This window comes from Ahaetulla prasina, chromosome 1, assembly GCF_028640845.1.
Source record: "Ahaetulla prasina isolate Xishuangbanna chromosome 1, ASM2864084v1, whole genome shotgun sequence".
Taxonomy (NCBI): Eukaryota; Metazoa; Chordata; class Lepidosauria; order Squamata; family Colubridae; genus Ahaetulla; species Ahaetulla prasina.
In genome coordinates this window covers 44,697,626-44,718,435 of record NC_080539.1, presented here as the reverse complement: position 1 = coordinate 44,718,435, position 20,810 = coordinate 44,697,626, and positions in this window count along the sequence as shown.

The following is a 20,810-nucleotide window of genomic DNA, read 5'->3' as shown; positions in this document are numbered from 1 at the left end:
AAAAACACAAGAATACCCCTGCTGCCAAGGCCAGTCTGAGGCAAGTATTTTGTTTCTTGCAGTGGCTCACCAGAGACTCTTGGAGTGCTCATAAAAAGAGATGGGAATAGTGTGCTGATAGCTATTTAACTATTAGCTCTTCCAGCTCAATTGCTGCTGTTAACCGCCAAGCTGACGATAGTGCACTGGGTGTCTGGGCTCAGCATTGGGTTCAATCAGCTTGTAAAATTTCCAAAAATATTAGTCGGCTCTCACAGCTGGTGTGATCCAGCTTCATATACCACTCCAGACATGTATCTTTTGTGCTGATGAGTTTCGGAGTCAAACAAGGCTGAACTTGGATTCCATAGTCATCTTTCATTATTTATCCTTCATTTTTTTTAAAAATGTGATTTACAGTTGAGGGTGGGACAGAAAAATTGGTCACATTTATAATTGTAGGCAAAACATATTGTTTTAAAATACACTACCCCACCCCCAAGATATGTAATGTATACTATATATGGCTATTTAAAAGTGTACTTTTCATGCTTCTTCCATCATAAGCAGCATAGACAATCTACTTTCAGATGGCATAGACCCTGAACTAAAATGATTATCTGCTTAATTGCTGGGAGATAGTTCTGTGACCATCAGTAATACCCAGCTCCATTTAAAGTAAAGTCATAACTCCCATCTGAAGACTTTTAAGTTGATAGCCATCACCAGTTTTTGTGTAAACAAATTTTTTAGTTGGTAAGAAGTACAGGGAGCAAAGCTGAAAAGACCAGTTGTCGTAGTAAGCTACGTAAGTAATAGACGGTGATTGTGGATGCAGCACAGAATAAATGCAATTCCCTTTGGAAAAATACTGTTTTTTAAAATTTGGGGCATTAAATGATAGGTCTGTGTGGGCAAATTAGTAGCATTTTTAGTGTAGCTATAAATCTGTATTGTTTGGTGCAAAGATAAAATGCTTACTTCATGTTCAAAAATACTGTGGATTACTACTTTCCATATTCGAACAGTTAGACCCATAGACCAGTTGGGATAACTCAGCAAATAGTAGCTCTTAGCTGACTTTGTCTGGGCTTGGAAGTTAAGCAAGATTAGATCTGGTTACAACTAAGATGGAAGATCAATAGGAAACAGCTGAGCTCTAAGTGAGTATTTCCTGACCTTAACAACTTTAAAATGTATAGAGTTCAGCTCCATACAAGAAAAGCTCTCTCACTCTTTCCCTCTTGACCTATTGACTCTTACTCCATATATTAGTTTTGCAATTCAGTCATTTATTCACTCTTTTCTATACAAACAAACCATGCCAATGTATTCCTTTCATGCCTTGCACTCATTTTTGTATCCATGTTTCTTCAGCAACTTTAACAGGTATGGACCTCAAATTCCAGAATTCCCCAGCCAGTTGCCAAGGTTGAGAAACGTTGTTGTGGAAAATCCAGTAAATGTGCTAGTAGAGAAATACAAGAAAGAGAGGGAAGTAGGGGCTTCTGCAGGGTATGGTTAAAAAAAAGAAGACAGATTGTGGCAAAAATGATGAGATTAAGGCTCTGCCTGGAGGGGAGAGAACATGCATCATAAAGCTGTACCATTCAGAGCAAGAATGCTAAAGTTTCTATGACTTTTGAATGGTCTAATTCAGATGCAGCTGCTTAGTGGTGAATAAAAGAGGGTGATAACACCAAGAATTGGTCTCTACCACAGAATGATAGAAACCAAATGATTTCTGCCGAGATACAGAATTCATAAGTCTACATTCAATTTCAGTGCTTGACATCCTTAGGTAGGACTGGAAATGCCCTGTCTAAAACTATGTAAGGTTTCTGGCAGTCTAAGGTCACATATTAGCATAATTGTGACTCAATTACAAAACCATGGTTAAGAAAATATCATAGTTTGATGCAAAGGTTGAATCCAAGTAAGGGTGGCCTATTTTGAACTGGGATGCACCAGTGATTTAAGTAGAAAAAGCTTTTCTTAAAATTTTGAAAGCAGAACTTCTGATCTTTTCCTATAGAACTTTTATATTCTCAAGTTGCAGCACAAATATGTTTTATGTTGGACAGTTGCAAAGCATTCAAATGTATCATCATTCTGCTGTTGCAGCAGGTTGTCACAAACCAAAGTCAGATCTTATTGGCAGTTTTTTAACTGTGGCATTAAAACTTTTTAAGTTCCCAGTTAACAAATCAATGGAAGCATAATTAACTCTGATTTACGTTTTAAAGGCATTTGTATTCATGCATTAAGGACATGTTCCATTATGTTATCTACAGAAGTGTCGATTCATTCTCCAGCAAATCCATGCAAAGTGTCTTGCTAATTTCCCGTTTTCTATAGTTATAAACTGAGAGTGTATTGGTGCAATGCATCATTGTGGATTTGAAAGAAATTGCTTGCTAATTTCTTCCACAAGCATGTTTGCAGGCTTGCAGACCGACTGAACTGAAAAATTCCTAATCAAAACTGAAAGTGTAATAACACTGTAATGAGATTATACATGTATTTCACAAAGAAAGCTTGAGGCTTGGCAACAAGAAGGATGTGTTAGAAACACAAATCACATTTGGTTTTTAAATGACAAACTGAGATCTATATTTTTATTAGAATTTCTGTAAGAAATAGATATCTTGTTACGTATTCCTCCAGTTGACAAATTCTGGAACAGCTCTGCGATATATTAGTTTCCTTAGATGAGAAATGAACAGAAATTAGCTTATCTTTTTGGTTTGTTTGTGGATATACAATGGAACCCCCAACAAACTATTACCAGCAGAGAGCTCCCAGTATAGGGGTCTAGCTATAGCAAAAGACCACAAGTTCTGCTCTATTTTCCCTGCCTTTACTCCCAGTTTTCCGTATCTTCTTCCAAGAAGATCAGCTATAATTCCACAGTCAGTATATCAAGTCCTCATTGAGTTTTTTAAGTGCTTTTTCATTCATACATGCATGCATGTATTTGTATGTGTATATATGAGAATGAGAGAGCCAGTATGTAGTGGTTAAGGTGCTCATCTGAGCCAGTTTCTAGTCTTCCCTTAGGCATGAAAGCTGGCTGGGCCAATCACTTTAACTCAGTCCCAAGAGTCCCAATATCAACCACAGTATAAGCCAATCACAATGAGCCATCATTAAATATTATAGAAAGTATAAACGATGAATATACCTTCAATGAAGGGGCCTTATCATTTTACAGTATTTGCAAATGTTGGAGTTTCATTCTTATACATGGATGCTACTTTTGCAGTTCATTGGAAAGCATCAATTTAAGTAGCAGTTTGAAGAATAGATCTAAAAGGGCATGAGAAACACTATCAAACTTTACTGACTGTTAAGCTATGATCATACTGTGCCATAGTATATTGAAAAAGCCAGAAACAAGTCAATGTTTATCTTACATATGGGCAAAACATTTGTGGGTTTTATCAGTTCCTAATTTGTTCTCTTTTTACCTGCTCTTGCAACTTAATGGGTTTGAGTAGAAATACAAACCACAGTGGAAGCCTGTTATGACCATGGCACCTAGGCAGATGCAGGCTTCAATAAAGTCATTTATTGCTGTGGTATCCCATGACAAATGCCCTACAACAGTCGCTAAAGTTCCACCCCAAACTTTCCAAAAAGCAGCCACCCACAGTCAGTGCAACATAGTCCCACAATAAAAAACCAGAGCCAATTCAGGTGGAACAACAGCTGATGACTTCTTTTTATTGGTCCACGATAGAAAGTGTCCTCACGTACTGTATAACAGTATGGTACGCTATACGGTTTAACAGCTGTGGACAGGAAGGCACTACATAGAGTGATTAATTCGGTATAAGAAACCTTTGGTTGCTCCCTAACACCATTTCTGGCAGAAGACCCCAAAGTATAGCAAGCCAGACAAACAGGTTTAAAAACAGCTTCTACCTCCTAAACACAATCACAATCATTCTACGTACATTCCAATTACAGACCAATCTCTTTATGTTGCGTCACCTGCAAAGTCATGGAATCAATTATTAACCAATCTATTACCCTCCACCTAGAGACAAACCACCTACTTTCTATCAAACAATTCGGTTTCAGAAAAAAATTATCCTGTAATCTACAACTACTACATTGCAAAAACATATGGACTACACATCTCAATCAGGGCAAAGCAATGCAGTTTACATCAACTTCTGTAAAGCTTTTGATTCGGTGGTACATGACAAATTACTTCTAAAACTAAAATTCTGTGGCATTTCTGGACTCCTACATAGCTGCCTTCCTGTCAAATAGGCAACAAGTGGTCAAAATAGGAAGTGCTCTATCAAATCCTGTACCTGTTAATAATAGTGTTCCCCAAGGCAGTGTTTTAGGTCCAACACTCTTCGTACTTGACCTAAATGACCTTTGCGATCATATTAAAAGCAACTGTGTTCGCTGATGATGTTAAACTATTCAACACTACAGACAATGCAACTACCCTTCAAAAAGACCTTGACTATGTGTCAGATTGGTCTAACAAGTGGCAATTTCAAATCTCGACCAACAAATGCTTTGTCTTGCACATTGGCAAAAAAAAAAAATCAAAACATAAAATACAAATTAGATGGACATGACCTTATAGATGACCCTCGCTCTGTCAAGGACCTTGGAGTACTCATTTCTAAAGATCTAAGTGCCAGAGCCCACTGTAACAACATTGCCAAAAGGCACTAACAGTTGTTAACCTAATCTTGCATAGCTTCTTCTCTGGTAATATTGCACTACTAACTAGAGCATACAAAACCAATTCTTGAATATAGCTCATCTGTCTGGAACCTGCACTGCATATTGTACATAAATAGAATTGAGAGAGTCCAGAGATATTTCACAAGAAGACTCCTCCACTCCTCTGCTTGCAATAAAATACCTTATGCCATCAGGCTCCAAATTTTGGGCTTAGACAATTTAGAACTATGCAGACTTCAGTCTGATAGTACATAAAATTATCTATCACAGTGTCCTACCTGTCAGTGACTACTTCAGCTTCAACCACAACAATACACGAGCAAATAATAGATACAAACTCAAGGTAAACATTCCAAACTTGATCGCAGAAAATATGACTTCAGTAACAGAGTGGTCAATGCTTGGAATGCACTACCTGACTCTGTAGTTTCTTCCCCAAACCCCCAAAACTTTAAGCTTAAACTGTCTACTGTTGACCTCACCCCATTCCTAAGAGGTCTGTAAGGGGCGTGCATAAGTGCACCTGCGTGCCTACCATCCCTGTCCTAATATTCCTTTTTACTTACTCTTTTCATGTATCCAAATTATGTTTATACTTTTACCTGTTATCTTATATATATATATGATTGACAAAAATAAATAAATAAAATATGGAAACTTATGACTAGTTTTCCCCCCCCAAGTACTTGTATAAGGATTATTCTCTATACTATTCTTGTTGTATTGTATTTTTTTTTGTTATGGATTGCACCAGTAGAGGCTAAACCAATTTCATTATATACATGATGTACAATGACAATAAAGACTACTGACCTATTGAATTCACAGGGCAGGGAGGAAGTCCATAGTCTTCCCCCAAAAGCAAGGTGCAAGCCTACAAGGTAAGGTCCATAAGTCTAAACAAGGTTCAGGATCCACAAGGCAAGGTTCAGAGTCCACAAGCAAGATTCAGAGTCCACAAGCAAGATTCAGAGCCCAGGGTAGAAATACGATCCAAAGCTTCCTCCCCACCCCAAGACTGGGTAAGTTGTACCACAATTGTGTGGCAAGGCACAACAATTGTTCCCAACAAAGACACCTCACCTCTGATTAAATAAGATCAAGCCAGGTGTTCCTTGTGAGGGGGGTGGGGGGTGGGGCAGCCTCCTTGTCAGCAGCCTTGCAGACTTCCTTTGAACTTCTGCTCCTCTCTCAGATTGATAGTGGGAGGTAGCTATTCCTCATCAGAGGGGATCTGCTTCCTCTCATCACTGCCTATCTGCAGCTGATTCTCCCCTGTGTCTGTGAGGAGAGGCAGCTCCCCATCTTGCTGACCAATTCCCCCCAATGACAGAGGGGCCTGGGACATCATTGTCCTCAGCCCCTGGACTCTTCAGACATTCCAGGGGCCATGTGCCATCCCTATCTGATGGTCCTGGTTCCCAACTTCTCTTCCTCTGAACCGGGATCTGATGGGGCCATGACAAAGTTTAGCTTGGGCAGTGTGTGTCAGGAATAAGCCATGAAACAACACATACATTCTCCATATCACAGTATACTGGATGAAGTGGCACATTTATCTTTAGTTTCACACTATCAGGTAGAACAAAATTCCAGGATGCTAGAAGGCTACCATGATTAATGGTGTTGAATATTTCTCAGGACTCCCATCAGGATACTCAAAGTCATCTCATTCCCAAACATTGGTCCAGAAGTCCATCAAGCAAGTAGGGTCAAGAGATGATGAACTGAACAAAGGCTAGTTTTATTCTAGTAGTTCTAGTCATATTGTTTTAAAAATGAAAAATAAGAACTTACCCTTTGATTTGCTTACCTGTAATCTGATTGCCTTTTAGTCCCATTTTTTAAAAAATTTACATTTATATCCCGCCCTTCTCCGAAGACTCAGGGCGGCTTACATTGTGTAAGGCAATAGTCTCATCCTATTTGTATATTTATATACAAAGTCAACTTATTGCCCCCCCAACAATCTGGGTCCTCATTTTACCTACCTTATAAAGGATGGAAGGCTGAGTCAACCTTGGGCCTGGTGGGACTTGAGCCTGCAGTAATTGCAAGCAGCTGTGTTTAATAACAGGCTATCTTACAGCCTGAGCCACCCACGGCCCATTGTTCTCTTTGCACAATATCAACAATTCATTGACAGCCCTTGGAAAAGGTTCATATTCTATATATACACCTCCCTTGATACAGATGTACACATATTCTCCAATGTGAGACTTTTCCGTATATTTTACTGCTGCATGGAGAAGAGGAGAATGATCTTTAGTATAGCTTGATTTTAACAAAGATTCCTGCCTCTTCTTTTAATTCTGTACTAGCTGGATACCTGTGCTTTGCTACTTATGACCATTTTTCACACTTACGGCCATTGTAGCATCCTCATGGTCTTGACAGACTCTCATTGTCATCATTACCAACAAAGTATATTTGGACAAATGAAGGCTGCTGCAGTGGCCCCGCCATGATACTCCCTATCCTGTGGTAGACTTGCCCCTGCACTTTGAATGTTGGCATAAAATTTCCCTCCTTCAGCTCTCTGGCTCCAAAAGATGAAGCAGCAGAAAGACAGTCTTTTCCCTTTAACTGGAGTAGAAGGAACAGATTCGTCTGAACTGAGGAGGTCAGTGTAAGAAGTGAGTTGGGGCAGGAGAAATTCGGTTGACAATCCATTGGCTCAGTGGTGGTCAGTGATTGAAACATGTAATGGAATATCTCTCTCACTGCCTTGAGTTCAGAAGCAGTTCCATAGGTGAAAGGCATAGACATTTTGGTCAGGTAGGGACGTTTAGTACTGTAAGGAACCCCAGACCGCTCCTGAATGAAGGAGTGGAATGTCTGCCAGTTTGACCTGAGGTAACGGAATGTGAGGCAAGTGGCAGTTATATGTAGGTCTTTGGTTATTCGGGTTTTTTCCCGCATAAAATTGGAAGTGTCTTGGCGACATTTCGACGAAGTCTCATTTGTCATCTTCAGGCTTCAGCTTCGTGCTTCTGGGAGCAATGTGTGATTGCAGCTGTTTCTTCCTTTTTAACTGCTAGTGGGGGTTTGAACTGATTGGGTGGGAGCTTGGCTGTGCTCTGATTGGATGGGGTTTTTTTTGTGCTCTGATTGGCTGGGGGTGTGTCCTGTTTGGGTGGGGGCTTGGTTGTGCTCAGATTAGTCTGAGTTGCAGGGGGATTTGAGCTGGTGAGCTGCACTGCTGCTGTTTGGCTTCGTGTTCGTGGTCGTGCTACATCTTCATAGTGGGTGTCAGTCTGCTGCATGTATGGATTGGAGGGGTTTGAAATGGCTAATGTTGCAGCTGCGGTCTGGCTTCTGGTCCTTGGTCGTGCTTCCTGATCAGTGTGGGTTTGGGTCTGCTTTCTGGGTGGATGTGTGGTGGTGACATCCTGTGTGGACCTCGTGAGTGTGGGTCTGGTGTCATTCCTCGTGTTAAGGACTCGTTTGTCAATAAGGGCGGGTTTCCAAATGGCTGGTAGGCGGGAGGTATCATCTCGTTTGTTCATGCTGTGTGGGCGTTTTTCTATCTCGATGGCTTCTCTGTTGTTAAAGTGTTCAGTTTTGGCGATAGTTCTGGTCTTTTTAAAGTCAATATCGTGTCCTGTGGCTTTAAGGTGTTGGACCAGGGAAGAAGTTGGTTCCTCTTTTTTGACTGAGTTCTTGTGTTCTTCAATGCGTGCACTTATTCTTCTGTTGGTTTGTCCAATGTATGTGGTGGGGCAGGCGGTGCATGGGATTTCATATACTCCTTGATTTTCTAACTCAATTTTGTCTTTGGGGTTTCTTAGGATGGTGGATATTTTTTGGTTTGTGCAGAATGCTGTCTTGATGTTATGTTTGTGGAGGATCTTGCTGATTCTGTCTGTGGTGCCTTTTATATATGGGAGGAGGGCTGTGCCGTTTTCTTGTTCTCTGTCTTGGGTTTTACTGGGGGGTTCTTTTTGGATTAGTTTGGTAATCTTATTTCTACATCCAATAGATTCCAGAGAAATAAGATTAGTTTGGTAATCTTATTCCTACATCCAATGGATTCCAGAGAAATAAGATTACCAAACTAATTCTGTTACAGAAATCATATTTTCTGCAATCCAAATTGGAGCGGTTGACATTAAATTTAAATCTATTGGTAGCTCTTGTATTATTGCAGTTGAAACTGAAGTAGTCTTTAACAGGAAGGACATTACAATAGATGATTCTATGAGCTAAACCCAGGTCCTGTCGAAGGCGACGGAGTTCCAAGTTTTCTAAACCCAGGATTTCAAGTCTGGTGGGATAAGGTATTTTGTTGGTTACGGAGGAGTGGAGAACTCTTCTCGTAAAATACCTCTGGACACGCTCAACTGTATTGATGTCAAAAATGTGGTATGGGTTCCAGACAGGTGAGCTGTAATCAAGAATTGGCCTAGCAAATGTTTTATATGCTCTGGTCAGTAGTGTGGTGTTTTTGGAAAAGAAGCTACGTAAGATTAGGTTAACAACTCTTAGAGCTTTTTTTGCTATGTAGTTGCAGTGGGCTTTGGCACTTAGATCATTAGATATGAAAACTCCAAGGTCTTTGAAAAATCATTTCTTAGTGAGGACCTAGAAGCCAAGAGGAACGTACATGCCAAATTTCAAGTTTGTAGGGTTTACCGTTCTGGAGATTTCATGATGAGTGAGTGGATTTCGCTTTTATATATATAGATTCAGTTTTCTTTTCCTTCCTGTGTTTAGTTTGTCTTGTTTTTTATTACTTTTTAAAAAAATTCAATAAAATTATTTTAAAAAGAATACTCTTGTTTTATGTATAGAAACACACATATACCCAATATAGATATAGAGCTTCCTGACGGCATCCTGACAGCATCTAAGTTTTCTGTTTTTCACTGTTGCCAAATGCTTTCCAATCGTTCTCAGGATAATAGACCTTTTAAATTGCTTGTGCAGCATCTAAATTAAAAACCTGAGCCAAAAGAGAGAAAAGGGAATTGTGATCAATGTAGGTAAATATAAAATGCATCATTCTTCATGTGTCTGAAGTATAATCATTTAGAGATTTCTTTCAATAATATAATATAATGAGAAAAAGACAAGGAAATAAAAATTGCAGGAATTTCCCTAGGGATAACACCTCAACTCCAACAAGTTCTCAAAAAGAAAAGTGTTTATTTATTATTTCCAGCCTGCAAAATGGTAGGCAGTATTTTCTTTTAATAAATAGAAAAATACTTAAGTTGAAGTTTGTTTAAGATTTCCAACTGGCCTAAAAAAGTAACCAGATTTGGGGGACACTCAATCCTCCATAAATCATTGATTTTCAAACCTCAGCCAAGAATGCAATGGTCATGGAGGATGGGACAAGTTCCTAGACTTTCCAAGAGATGGGACCGGGATTGAAAATTTGATATGCAGTTGAAGCTTTTCATGGAGAATTTGATATGCAGTTAAAGGTTTTCATGGAGCAGAGCTTTTAATTTTTTGGGGGGAACTGTCTAGTCAGAGCAATGGTTGAGCTAGAGCAGTATGATTTTTCTCCAGGATTCAGATGGCAACTTGGAGATCTTGTGGACTGAAGTTGGGATTTGTTTGGATGCAAAACAAGAGCTTAATTGGCAAACTACTTTTCTCCAATCAAACTACTCTTAAGCTGTGTTAACACCTTGGGTGAAGGTATGAATTAATTTATCATGTTTACTGAATTTAGCCACAATTGGCCAAGTTCCCAAAACATGCAAGGCCAAACCAAAGGATTTTATGAGTTAACATAATGTGCAAACCTTCAGGTCCAGCTGGGCTTAAATAGATAAATGCTGAGTCAGGAGACAGGCAAATACCCACACCTATTTCTGCTTTAAAAAGTAGTGATGGAGCAGTTTGAAGTGTAAATTGCAGTGAAATACATAAAACAGAAAAGTTCTAGCAGTGGCTGTAGGTTTTGGGAGGGGGGATTTTTACCTTTTAGGTACTTAGTTCTGTCAATAACCATCAATATTCCAGAGATAATACTGATAATTGACTGATAGATTGGTTACTAATGCGTTAAGTTACCAAACTGGGAAGGACAGGGATTTTGCTGTTTGGGATGGAAAACAAGGATTGGATTAAAGAAGCAATGGTTAAGGGTATACATATATTCATAACAAATATGTTTTATAAAGTGGTTGTGGAAAAATCACTTCTTTTGCTTGGTGGTTTGCACCATTATGATGGCCCCTGAGGATTTCAAAATTGGTGGCTCTGGGAACACTCCGCAGCCTCAGAATTGCCAGTTGCCATCTTGGTCATGCATAAAGCACAACTGATCTTCAGTTTGCTAGGATTTTCTTTGGAGTAGAAGATCTCACTTTGCTGAATTTTCTTCCTGCCAATAGTCTTTTAGTATTATAGGCCAGGGGTCTCCAACCTTGGTCCCTTTAAGACTTGTGGACGTCAACTCCCAGAGTTCCTCAGCCAGCTTTGCTGAAGTCCACAAGTCTTAAAGGGACCAAGGTTGGAGACCCCTGTTATAGGCCATTTTAGAAGACCTTTTTATTACAATTTTTATCCTTAATGCTGGCTTTTTAATTTCTTACATATATTTTAATGACTGATAATTTTAAGAATAATATCTTTCATATAATTTTGCTTTACAAGCCACCTGGGAAAAAACTGTACAGAAGCAAAAAAAGAAATCCTTGGAATAGCAAGGGATCAATTCTGTTGGGGCTTTGGGATAGGTGCTGGGTGTTTTTGTGACCTTAGAAAATCCAATTATGAGCCACTCAGAGGTGGGTTTCAGCAGGTTGTGACCAGTTCTGGAGAACCTGTAGCAGAAATTTTGAGTAGTTCAGAGAACCAGTAGTAAAAACTCTGACTGGTCTGCCCCCATCTATTCTCTGCCTCCCAAGTCCCAGCTGATTGGGAGGAAATGGGGATTTTGTAGTAACCTTCCCCTGGATTGGGGAGGGAATAGAGATTTTACAGTATCCTTCCCCTACCATGCCCACCAACCCATGCTGCGCCCACCAAGCTACATCCACAGAACCAGTAGTAAAATTTTTTGAAACCCACCACTGGATCTAGTTGTTAATGAACATGAATGCATTCATTGGCTTGCTTCAGACTTAACCTCTCATGAAGCAATATCTTCTTCAGATTCAGGTAGCAGTGGAAACAATTCTAACTCATCTTTCAACTTTGCATTTGATGACAGAGCTTAAATTGATGTTTCTATCTTTGCTGGTTGGTGGGTTCCTCTTCTTACACTAACCTTCATTCTAAGACATCTGGCATATACCTCTTTTCACTTTGGACTATTTTGATTTAAAAGTATAAGAGCTTTCTTTTACCTTGTGGATGATACCCTATAGACCTAATGGTTAAGATACACAGGTCATGAGACCAAGGCTATTTGTTCTTGTAGTGCAAGCAAGAACCTGACCATATGCTAGTTATATCTGGGGTTAATTTTGACATGTCATTCCTTCCAGTTTACTTCCAGTCTTAATTATCAGTTAATCCAAATAAAATATGTTTGGATTTTACCAAATATGCACCCTGTAGATAAAATAATAGATATAATTATCCAGATAAAGGCATTTTTATTATGTATCTTTTTCCATGATGTATTAATTGTCTATATTCATTTTTACAAAGTACTTACATTTCTGTGTTTCTTTTTCTTCTGGAATGGTGGCAGATAAGTGGAAAATGAAACTTTCCAATGTGTTTTTTGAGTAATGTTCTGTTCATCAAAAGAAATAATATCTTTTCCTTTTTCTGACAGACACATCCCTTATTATTTTTCAACTGATCACAAATATTTCCATGTCACAATCATATGTAATTGAGGGATGGGAAACCTGTAACCCGGATATGACATTTTTAATCAAGTTGTATGGTCCATGAACTGGATTGGTGATTGTAGATTTTTGGGTAATGCCTTTTGACACTCAGCCAGAGTTTTTCTCTCCTGACTTGAGGTGTTATCTTGGAGTGTACTGTACTATATGTCTTTTATCTGCAAGTATTTGTATTTTTAACAAGGAAGCTAAAAGTCATGCTTCAAAAAACGTATTTTTTGTGCATTGTTAAATAGCATAGTTTTAATTAAGTGATAGGCATTGGTTTATTATTGTTTGTATTAATGTTCAATAAAAGTAGGTACACTCACAACAATTTGCTGCGTACAACCTCTCTACCTAAGCTGCTGGAAGTGGCAGTGGAGTTCCCCAGATTTGTGGTCCTGAGGGACTTCAATCTGCCATCCTGGGTTTGACTTTGGAAGTGACCTGTGGGCCAAATAATCTGTAGCCCAACTCAGGACAGGGATCACATGCCATATAGGATCTTCTTGTCTGCAGAGAAGGGATCTATCATTATCCCCCCTGTCATTGTCAGATCACAATGTGTCACAGATTCTTTTATGCTGCCCTCCTCTGCAGGGAAGCCAGACCCATTTGAGCGGTGATGACTAATGGACCTACATATCTTCCGGAGGGAGCTGTGGGATATCTTGCAGGCTTTGCTGAATGGTCCTGCCAAAGCTCTGGTTATGTCTCGGAACTGAAGGGCACCAGAAACATTAGATAGGATTGCACCTATGCAGCATCTCTTGACCCATCACTCCCGACAATTCCTGTGGTTTGTGGAGCTATGGGTTTGAAAATGGCTAAGAGTCACCTAGAACACCACTGGAGGAAAAAAAGGGATGAACAAAGAGCTGCTATTAACATTTACCTTGGCAGTAAGTGGAAAGTAAGAGCAGCAAAATACCATTATTTCTCTACCCTTATTGCATCTGCAGACTGTCGCCTGGTGGCCCTGTTCAGGATTACCTGGTCCCTCCTGGGACTGGAGGGCTTGGGTGTTCATCTTTAGGACTCTGCAGAGGAATTTAGGGAACACCTGATGAGGTAGTTCTGATTCATTTCCAGTTGAAACCCATGCCTGGGGAAAGGTCTTACCTGGTTATCTTGAAACAATTTGTCCTTGTTGGACCTGATGAAGTGGACAGGGTTCTCAGTGCTGTCAGTGCAGCCACCTGTCAGATCCTTGTCCCTCCTGGCTGATGAAAGCCTGTAGGAAGGTGACTGCCAGGAGGGTTAAGGCCTAGGTAAATTCTTTACTACAGGAGGGGACATTTCCGCTACCTTTCAAGGAAGACATGGTTCACCCCTCTTCAAAAAATTATTTTTTGATCCCACCTGCTTGTCCAGTCTTACACCTTCCCTTTATTTTAAATATTTTTCCAGAAACTGCACCTAATGGGGATAATTGTTTAAACTTAATCCCTATGGTTCGCCATTTACAAAGTCCTGCTGGTTTACTGGAGGACAGAGGTGAAAAGACTGGATCTCCTCCTCCTTCCATTATTGAAAAGTGGAAGGAAAATCATTACATTAGGTATCCATTGCAAACCAAGAAGATTGTTAGTATGTCTCCTAAGATTTCTAGGGGTTTTCAGCACGGATCTCCTGTTGGTGGACAGTATCCACAGAAGGATACTTCACCATTTGATCTGTCCCTGAACCATTTGTTGGCAGGAGGGGATAGAATGACTCTGAAAGTAGCTATTTTGCTCCCCAACTTGCTAGCCAATTAGTGCTAAGGATGCTGCAGAACAGGAAGAGCTCATTGTTATAGAGGTACCGTAAATGTTCTGGTAAAAACCTAAAGACATAATCCTGGAATTTCTTCCAACTCTTCCAATAGTTGGACTCCAATCAGTCAGATAATAAATCTCCCACTAAGCAGTTTTGAAAATACCAGGAAATCAAGAGAAATACCAATGTGTTAGGTATATAAGTATATGTATTACATATTTTAAAATAGAATAGAATGGAATAGAATTTTTTATTGGCCAAGTGTGATTGGACACACAAGGAATTTGTCTTGGTGCATATGCTCTCAGCGTACATAAAAGAAAAGATACGTTCATCAAGATACAACATTTACAACACAATTGATGGTCAATATATCAATATAAATCATAAGGATTGCCAGCAACAAGTTATAGTCATACAGTCATAACTGTATGACTTTTTTTTTGTTTTTGTTTTAAAAAGTTTTATTTTGACATTCTTATCCAATAACATATCCAATAACATATTTAATGTACCCTCATATACAATTAATCGGATCTGCCTGGTCACCACCCCCTTCCTTTTCCTTTTACTCTCCTTCTTTACCTTCTTCTACTTTCCATAACCATCCTCCCCCTCTCTTATCTACATCCTCTCCTCTTTCCTCCCTATTCCTTTCTTCTCCCTCTTCCCCTCTTCCTTCCTTCCTTTCCTCCTCCTCCTCTTCTCTTTCCTCCTTCTCTCTTCTACTCCTTCTTTCCCTTCATTCTAAAGTAGTAACCAGGCAGGTCCGATCTTACATTAATTATACATCTTCAATCATCTTCAGAAGAAAGACTGAATGAATTTAACCAAATTAATTTAGATTTGCAAAGGAAAATAGATGAAGTTCAAATTAATTTGAATTTAGAAAATAAAATAGATGATATTCAGGTTAAGGCTGATAAGGCAGAGGAAGAAAGGGTTATATTACAATATAAATTAATGGAATATGCTATAAGGGTAAGGGGTTTAAGAGAATTTAAAGAGGAAAATTTGAAAGAGATTTTTATTCAGGCCTTTGCCCAGATAGAGGGAATGGAACCAGAAGATTTTGAAGTTAATATTGAAAAATTTTATCGTGTTAATTCCTGGTGGGCAAGGCAGAAGTGTTTACCGAGAGATGTGGTTATTTATTTTACAAATAAGAGGATTAGGTATGGAATTTTGCAAGCATTTTATAAAAATAAATTTCAAATATTAGGACAAGATATAATAATGATGAAGGAAATTCCTCCTAAAATGTTAAGAAAGAGAAAAGAATTTGCCTTTCTGGTGGATGAGCTTAAGAAACATCAGATATATTTTAGATGGGAGGTTCCAGCAGGTTTAACACTGAATTATAAAGGAAGAAAAGTATTTTCTCAATACAATTTGTAAAGCACGAGATTTTTATACTAATGTATTAAAGATTGGGAATTCTTTGTTAACAGATGTTAAGTTGAATGGTGAATAGATGGTTGAAAATGTGTAAGATAGAAGAAGGGAGGAGAATGTTTAACTTTATTAAATATGATTATGGTTAATTTTGTAAATGATTTATTGTGGATATAAATGTGTAATTTTAGGGGTACTATATGATATATTAAAGGTATAAAGGAATAGGAAGATGGAATATTGTTTAATTTTGGAGGATAGATAGTAAAATTTAGGAATTTGGATTAAATATTATATTTAAGAGATGGATGTAATGTTAATTAGAATGTAATTGTTATAATAGATATATTGTGGATGATATAGGTGTAATTTTAACAATGTTATTTGACATAAGTAAGGTAAAGTGAAGATTTTAATTATTACAATTGACACTTTGGATATTTGTAATATTATTTGTTGTATATATAAATGTTAAAGATGTGAAAAGATGGACTATTGCTTACCCTGAAGGTTGGACAGAAAAATTAAAGAAACTAAGTTGGAAATATGAACTATTTTTGAGAGACTGCTAAGGAAGAAAGACATTTTAGAAGAAACCTTGGTGAATATTGGAAGATGGAACGTTGTTTTGATATTGATTGATGAAGGTTGGATATTAAAAACTACGTACTTTATTCAAGAATAAACACTAACTCAATTGGAAACTTTGGAGAATTCTAGGAGTGGAATGGTCTGATATATAATGGAGTGGAAGAAAAGTATCTTCTTTGTCTTTGGAAGGGGAGTAGAGGTTTTAAGGAACGACTATGGATTATGATTTGTGCTAGATTTTAATTTTTGTTGTTAGTTTTATACCCTGTACTCGGTTCTCGGAAGTCCTGGGGGGTGGGGGGAGGAAGGGGAAGGGAGGGGGAGGGGGTAGAAAATGGATTGATAGTTAAAAAAACTGTATGACTTTTTTTAGGTTATTTGCAGTGAAATATAACTGTATGCTGATCTAACCACTGGCATTCTGAGGCCCTTAATATAAGGTACTCCCAATTTCTTCAGAAAAGTATTTGCTGATAAGACAATTTTCTAGATTCTCCGCTCCCTCCCCACATGACCATTTAAATTGTATTGCAGGACAAAAAAACCCTTTTCTTCTTCTATGATTATGAGTTTAACTTGTAATTGCTCAAGAAAAATAATGTGAGCCATTTATTCTGGGTGGTTCTAGCCAATGTCCTATGCCCAATATTTTTTCTTGTAGTTTCATGTGCACAAATCTGTTGCTTTCATTTTCTAACAATATAAACCACGCATCCCTCTGTGTCCTGGTGGTAAAATTTCAAATTGTAAGAATATTGAATGAATAACATTTTTGTAGGCACTTAAATGTGCTGTATAGATCAGACTTTGGGCCTGATCTAAACTGTGTATGGGCCTGGCCAGTGTATGATGCATCCGGGAGTTTGACATCCCTGATCTAGACAATTGGTGTCACTATCAAACTGCCCTTACCATTGAGATAGCTACAATATATTCCTACTGTAAGTTCCAAAAATACTTTAAATTTAGAGCTTTGTTTTTCAAACTCCAGCCTGAATACTTGTGGATTATCAAGCTGAATCTAGATCAACAGCCTTCTAGAGCAGGGGTCCCCAATCCCCGGCCACAGACTGGTACTGGTCTGCAGCCCATTTGGAACCGGGCTGTGCAAGCGACAAGTAAGCTTACAAAGCTTTATTTATGCATGTGTGGGATTAGGTTGCACATACGAAACCAATCCCCCCCCCTCCCCTGCTGCTCCGCCGAGCTGCAGAGCCAAAAAGGTTCGAGATGGCTGTCCCAGAGCACTTCAGGCAGAGATTCCTGAACCCACCTGTGAGCTGTGTTTCATTTGATGGGTCATAAATTGCTCAGGGTAGTCTTAACAAAAGGACCATATAAAACTTTTACAATACTTCTGAGTTTCACCCATTACATTCTCTTGGCCCCTCTTCCCCAATTTTTTTTTTTTTAAAAATCACCCACTCTATTTTAATATGTTCAGAAATTAACTTTTTTCTGACCTTGCAGTGGTTGTGAACTGTAATGCTTTCTCTATGTTCTGCTTGGTATATTTCTCTCCTCCCCTCTTTCTCCCATTACTGCTGTACTAATCTGATGGATGTCCTATATAATTCCATTTAGCATGTTCTTTCGGGATTGATTTTATTTTTCCTTTGAAATCCTAGGCATTTTAGTCAGTATGAAAGTGCTGTTATCTGTAGGACAAAGATATGCCCTACCAACTGTCCTTTGTAGATGAGAGGTGTCATACCTTGTTCCATTTGGAAGCTCTCATTGAAAAATTCCCCTGCCCAACTTTAGCCAATAATTTTGAGCAGGGACAGTGGTGTAAATAACATATGTAAGTTTTTGGAGGTGGATGGAGAGATACCACTCAGCTAGTCACTAAGCATGGTAAGCCAACATATCTTCTTATTCCTTCTTTCAAACAGGATCTTGGATTTTTATTCCCAAATCCTATCATAACCACACTACCAAACCAGGACTATTATTTTGAAATGAGCAATTCCAAAGAACTAAAAATGGGTTTGCTTACTACTCTATGAACCTATACACTGACTAAAGGCTATTTATCTTGTTATATTGTTCTTATGTGGTGATATCACTTATTTAATAAATGGATTCTTTAAACCCATTTTTCTTATATGAAAAATAAACCTTTGCTGATTGCCTTCCACTGTGCTGTAAGTAGCATAGTTCAAGATGTGAGTAAAGACTTTCTAAACTTCTTCCCCATGTGAAAAGTAGCAAGGTTCTGACACTATTTATGCCTCGCTTATTCAATATTGTGCAAAGGCAATGAACTAACTGGTCTTACCCTGTTGGTAACTGGCAACAAGGAAATTAGAATGAGCATCAACATTAAAACAGTGAACATCCTGTGGTGATGTGTTAGCGAAGATGGTGAAGAAGACTGCTTCTGAAAAAGAAGAATTTATCGAGTTCTGTTTGTATTTGGAAACTGCTTCTGGACATTTTGCTCAAAACTGAAAAAAAAATGAAACTTTGATTTTAGGTTTTGATAATTAGGATGATTTTATTATGGAAATAGCCTGGAATATTTTCAAATGTAAAGCAAAAAGTTGAGATTGTGATTTTTTTGGGGGTATCTTACTGCATTGAAAAAGGTCAGAAGTCACTACTTTTTTGTTTCTTTACTCTCTTTCTCTCAGTTGTCTATCTTATTTGGTATTTTTAGTAAACTTTATAATATACAAAATACAAACATCATGGGATCTATAGTTCGATGAGAGATTCTGTGGCCACTGAGCAAATAAGAGTTAATCTCATTTCAGCTGCATTCCTTGGCATACTTCATTCAGATTTAATTATTAAATTTATTGATTAAATTAATATATACTGTCCATCTTGCTATCCAGAGCAACTCCAGATGCTAATTCCATGGAAGTTAATGCAACTCACTTCCAAATATTCTGGATTAATCTTTTGGCAGTGAAATATGAATTAATTTAGCCATTTAAGAAGCTGAAGGAGCTCCTTGAAACACAATTTCTGATACTGCCAGGATATGTGGAATTAGTTGCTATTCTTGCTTGTCATCTACATTTATTTACTTTATTTTCTTCATAATTCAAAAAAAGGAGGGACATGGAAGAATACCCTTCCAAGATTATTTTTGGACATATTCCATGTAAGGCCAGTATTGAATATAATGCAAAACTATAATTATGAGTGAATAGGATTTAAGTAAAACTCTTGGGCCTCAGATGGGGTTCTCAATGGTGAAAGAAACTAGGTGTGAAGCCCACCAAAGCTGTAGCAACTGAAGGCAGAAAGAAGAACAGAAACAGAATAACAGAGTTGGAAGGGACCTTGGAGGTCTTCTAGTCTAACCCCCTGCTTAGGCACAACACCTTATATCCTTTCAGACAAATGGTTAATGGAAACAGGAGGGAAAGGTCACACAGCTGTTTCTTCCCAATAGCAGCAAGTCAGTCCTATCCCTCATTTCTTAATTTACCTAAATCCTCTAATTCGTGCTATGTTGATAGAGTTCTACCATCCAGGAAGTGATAGCTGATTTAGGAGTAGGAGAAAAAGAGCAGATGATAGCCACAGAAGCTCTGGCAACTTCCCCACACTTGCTCTGTTTTTCTGCACCACTTTTCTAGAGCAACTTCTATTAGGCTTGAGACTTCAGTTGTAAAAATCCAGATGACCATTGGATACAACAGCAAAGATACACAATTTAAAAAAAAAATCTGCTGCCATTTACTAGTATCTACATTTTGCACATCAGAGATGGGAGATTTGCTTCACAATATCAGTTCTTGAGGGATCAGGAATTTTGAGGGTAAGGGACAAGGAATGGCTGGTATGGGAGAATACAATGAAGGCTGCTGTCTTTATGGACCTTAAGCTGGATACTTCTTTTTTCTTCACTATATATCACTGTGTGAGAGATGTGCAAATAGCAGAATAAATCAGCTAGCTTCATTGTGGTGAATAGTTGTTATATTTACCAAGCCAGTTGCATAACCAGTCTGTTGCTCCAGAGAAAGGATACCTCTTACTAATTAATTATTACTTGCTTGCCTTATGAAGGTGAGGAACACATAGAAGTATTAGTATTAGTATTTATTAGACTTTTATACCGCCCGAAGGACTCAGGGCGGTTCACAGCCACAATAAAACAATATACAGATAAAAACAATGGTTAAAAAACTTATTATATATTTGGCCGAATTTAAAACATTTATACCATTAAAAACCCCATAAAATTTGTATCAAATATAAATATTAAAATTTAAAACTATCTAAAATTTAAAATTCCTAAGCCAGTCCTGCGCGAATAAACAAATACGTCTTCAGCTTGCGGCGAAAGGTCTGAAGGTCAGGCAGTTGACGCAGTCCAGGGGGAAGTTCATTCCAGAGGGTAGGAGCCCCCACAGAGAAGGACCTTCCCCTGGGGGCCGCCAGCCGACATTGCTTGGTGGACGGCACCCTGAGAAGTCCCTCTCTGTGTGAGCGTACGGGTCGGTGGGAGGCGTTCGGTAGCAGTAGGCGGTCCCGTAAGTACCCTGGCCCTAAGCCATGGAGCGCTTTAAAGGTAGTAACCAAAACCTTGAAGTGCACCTG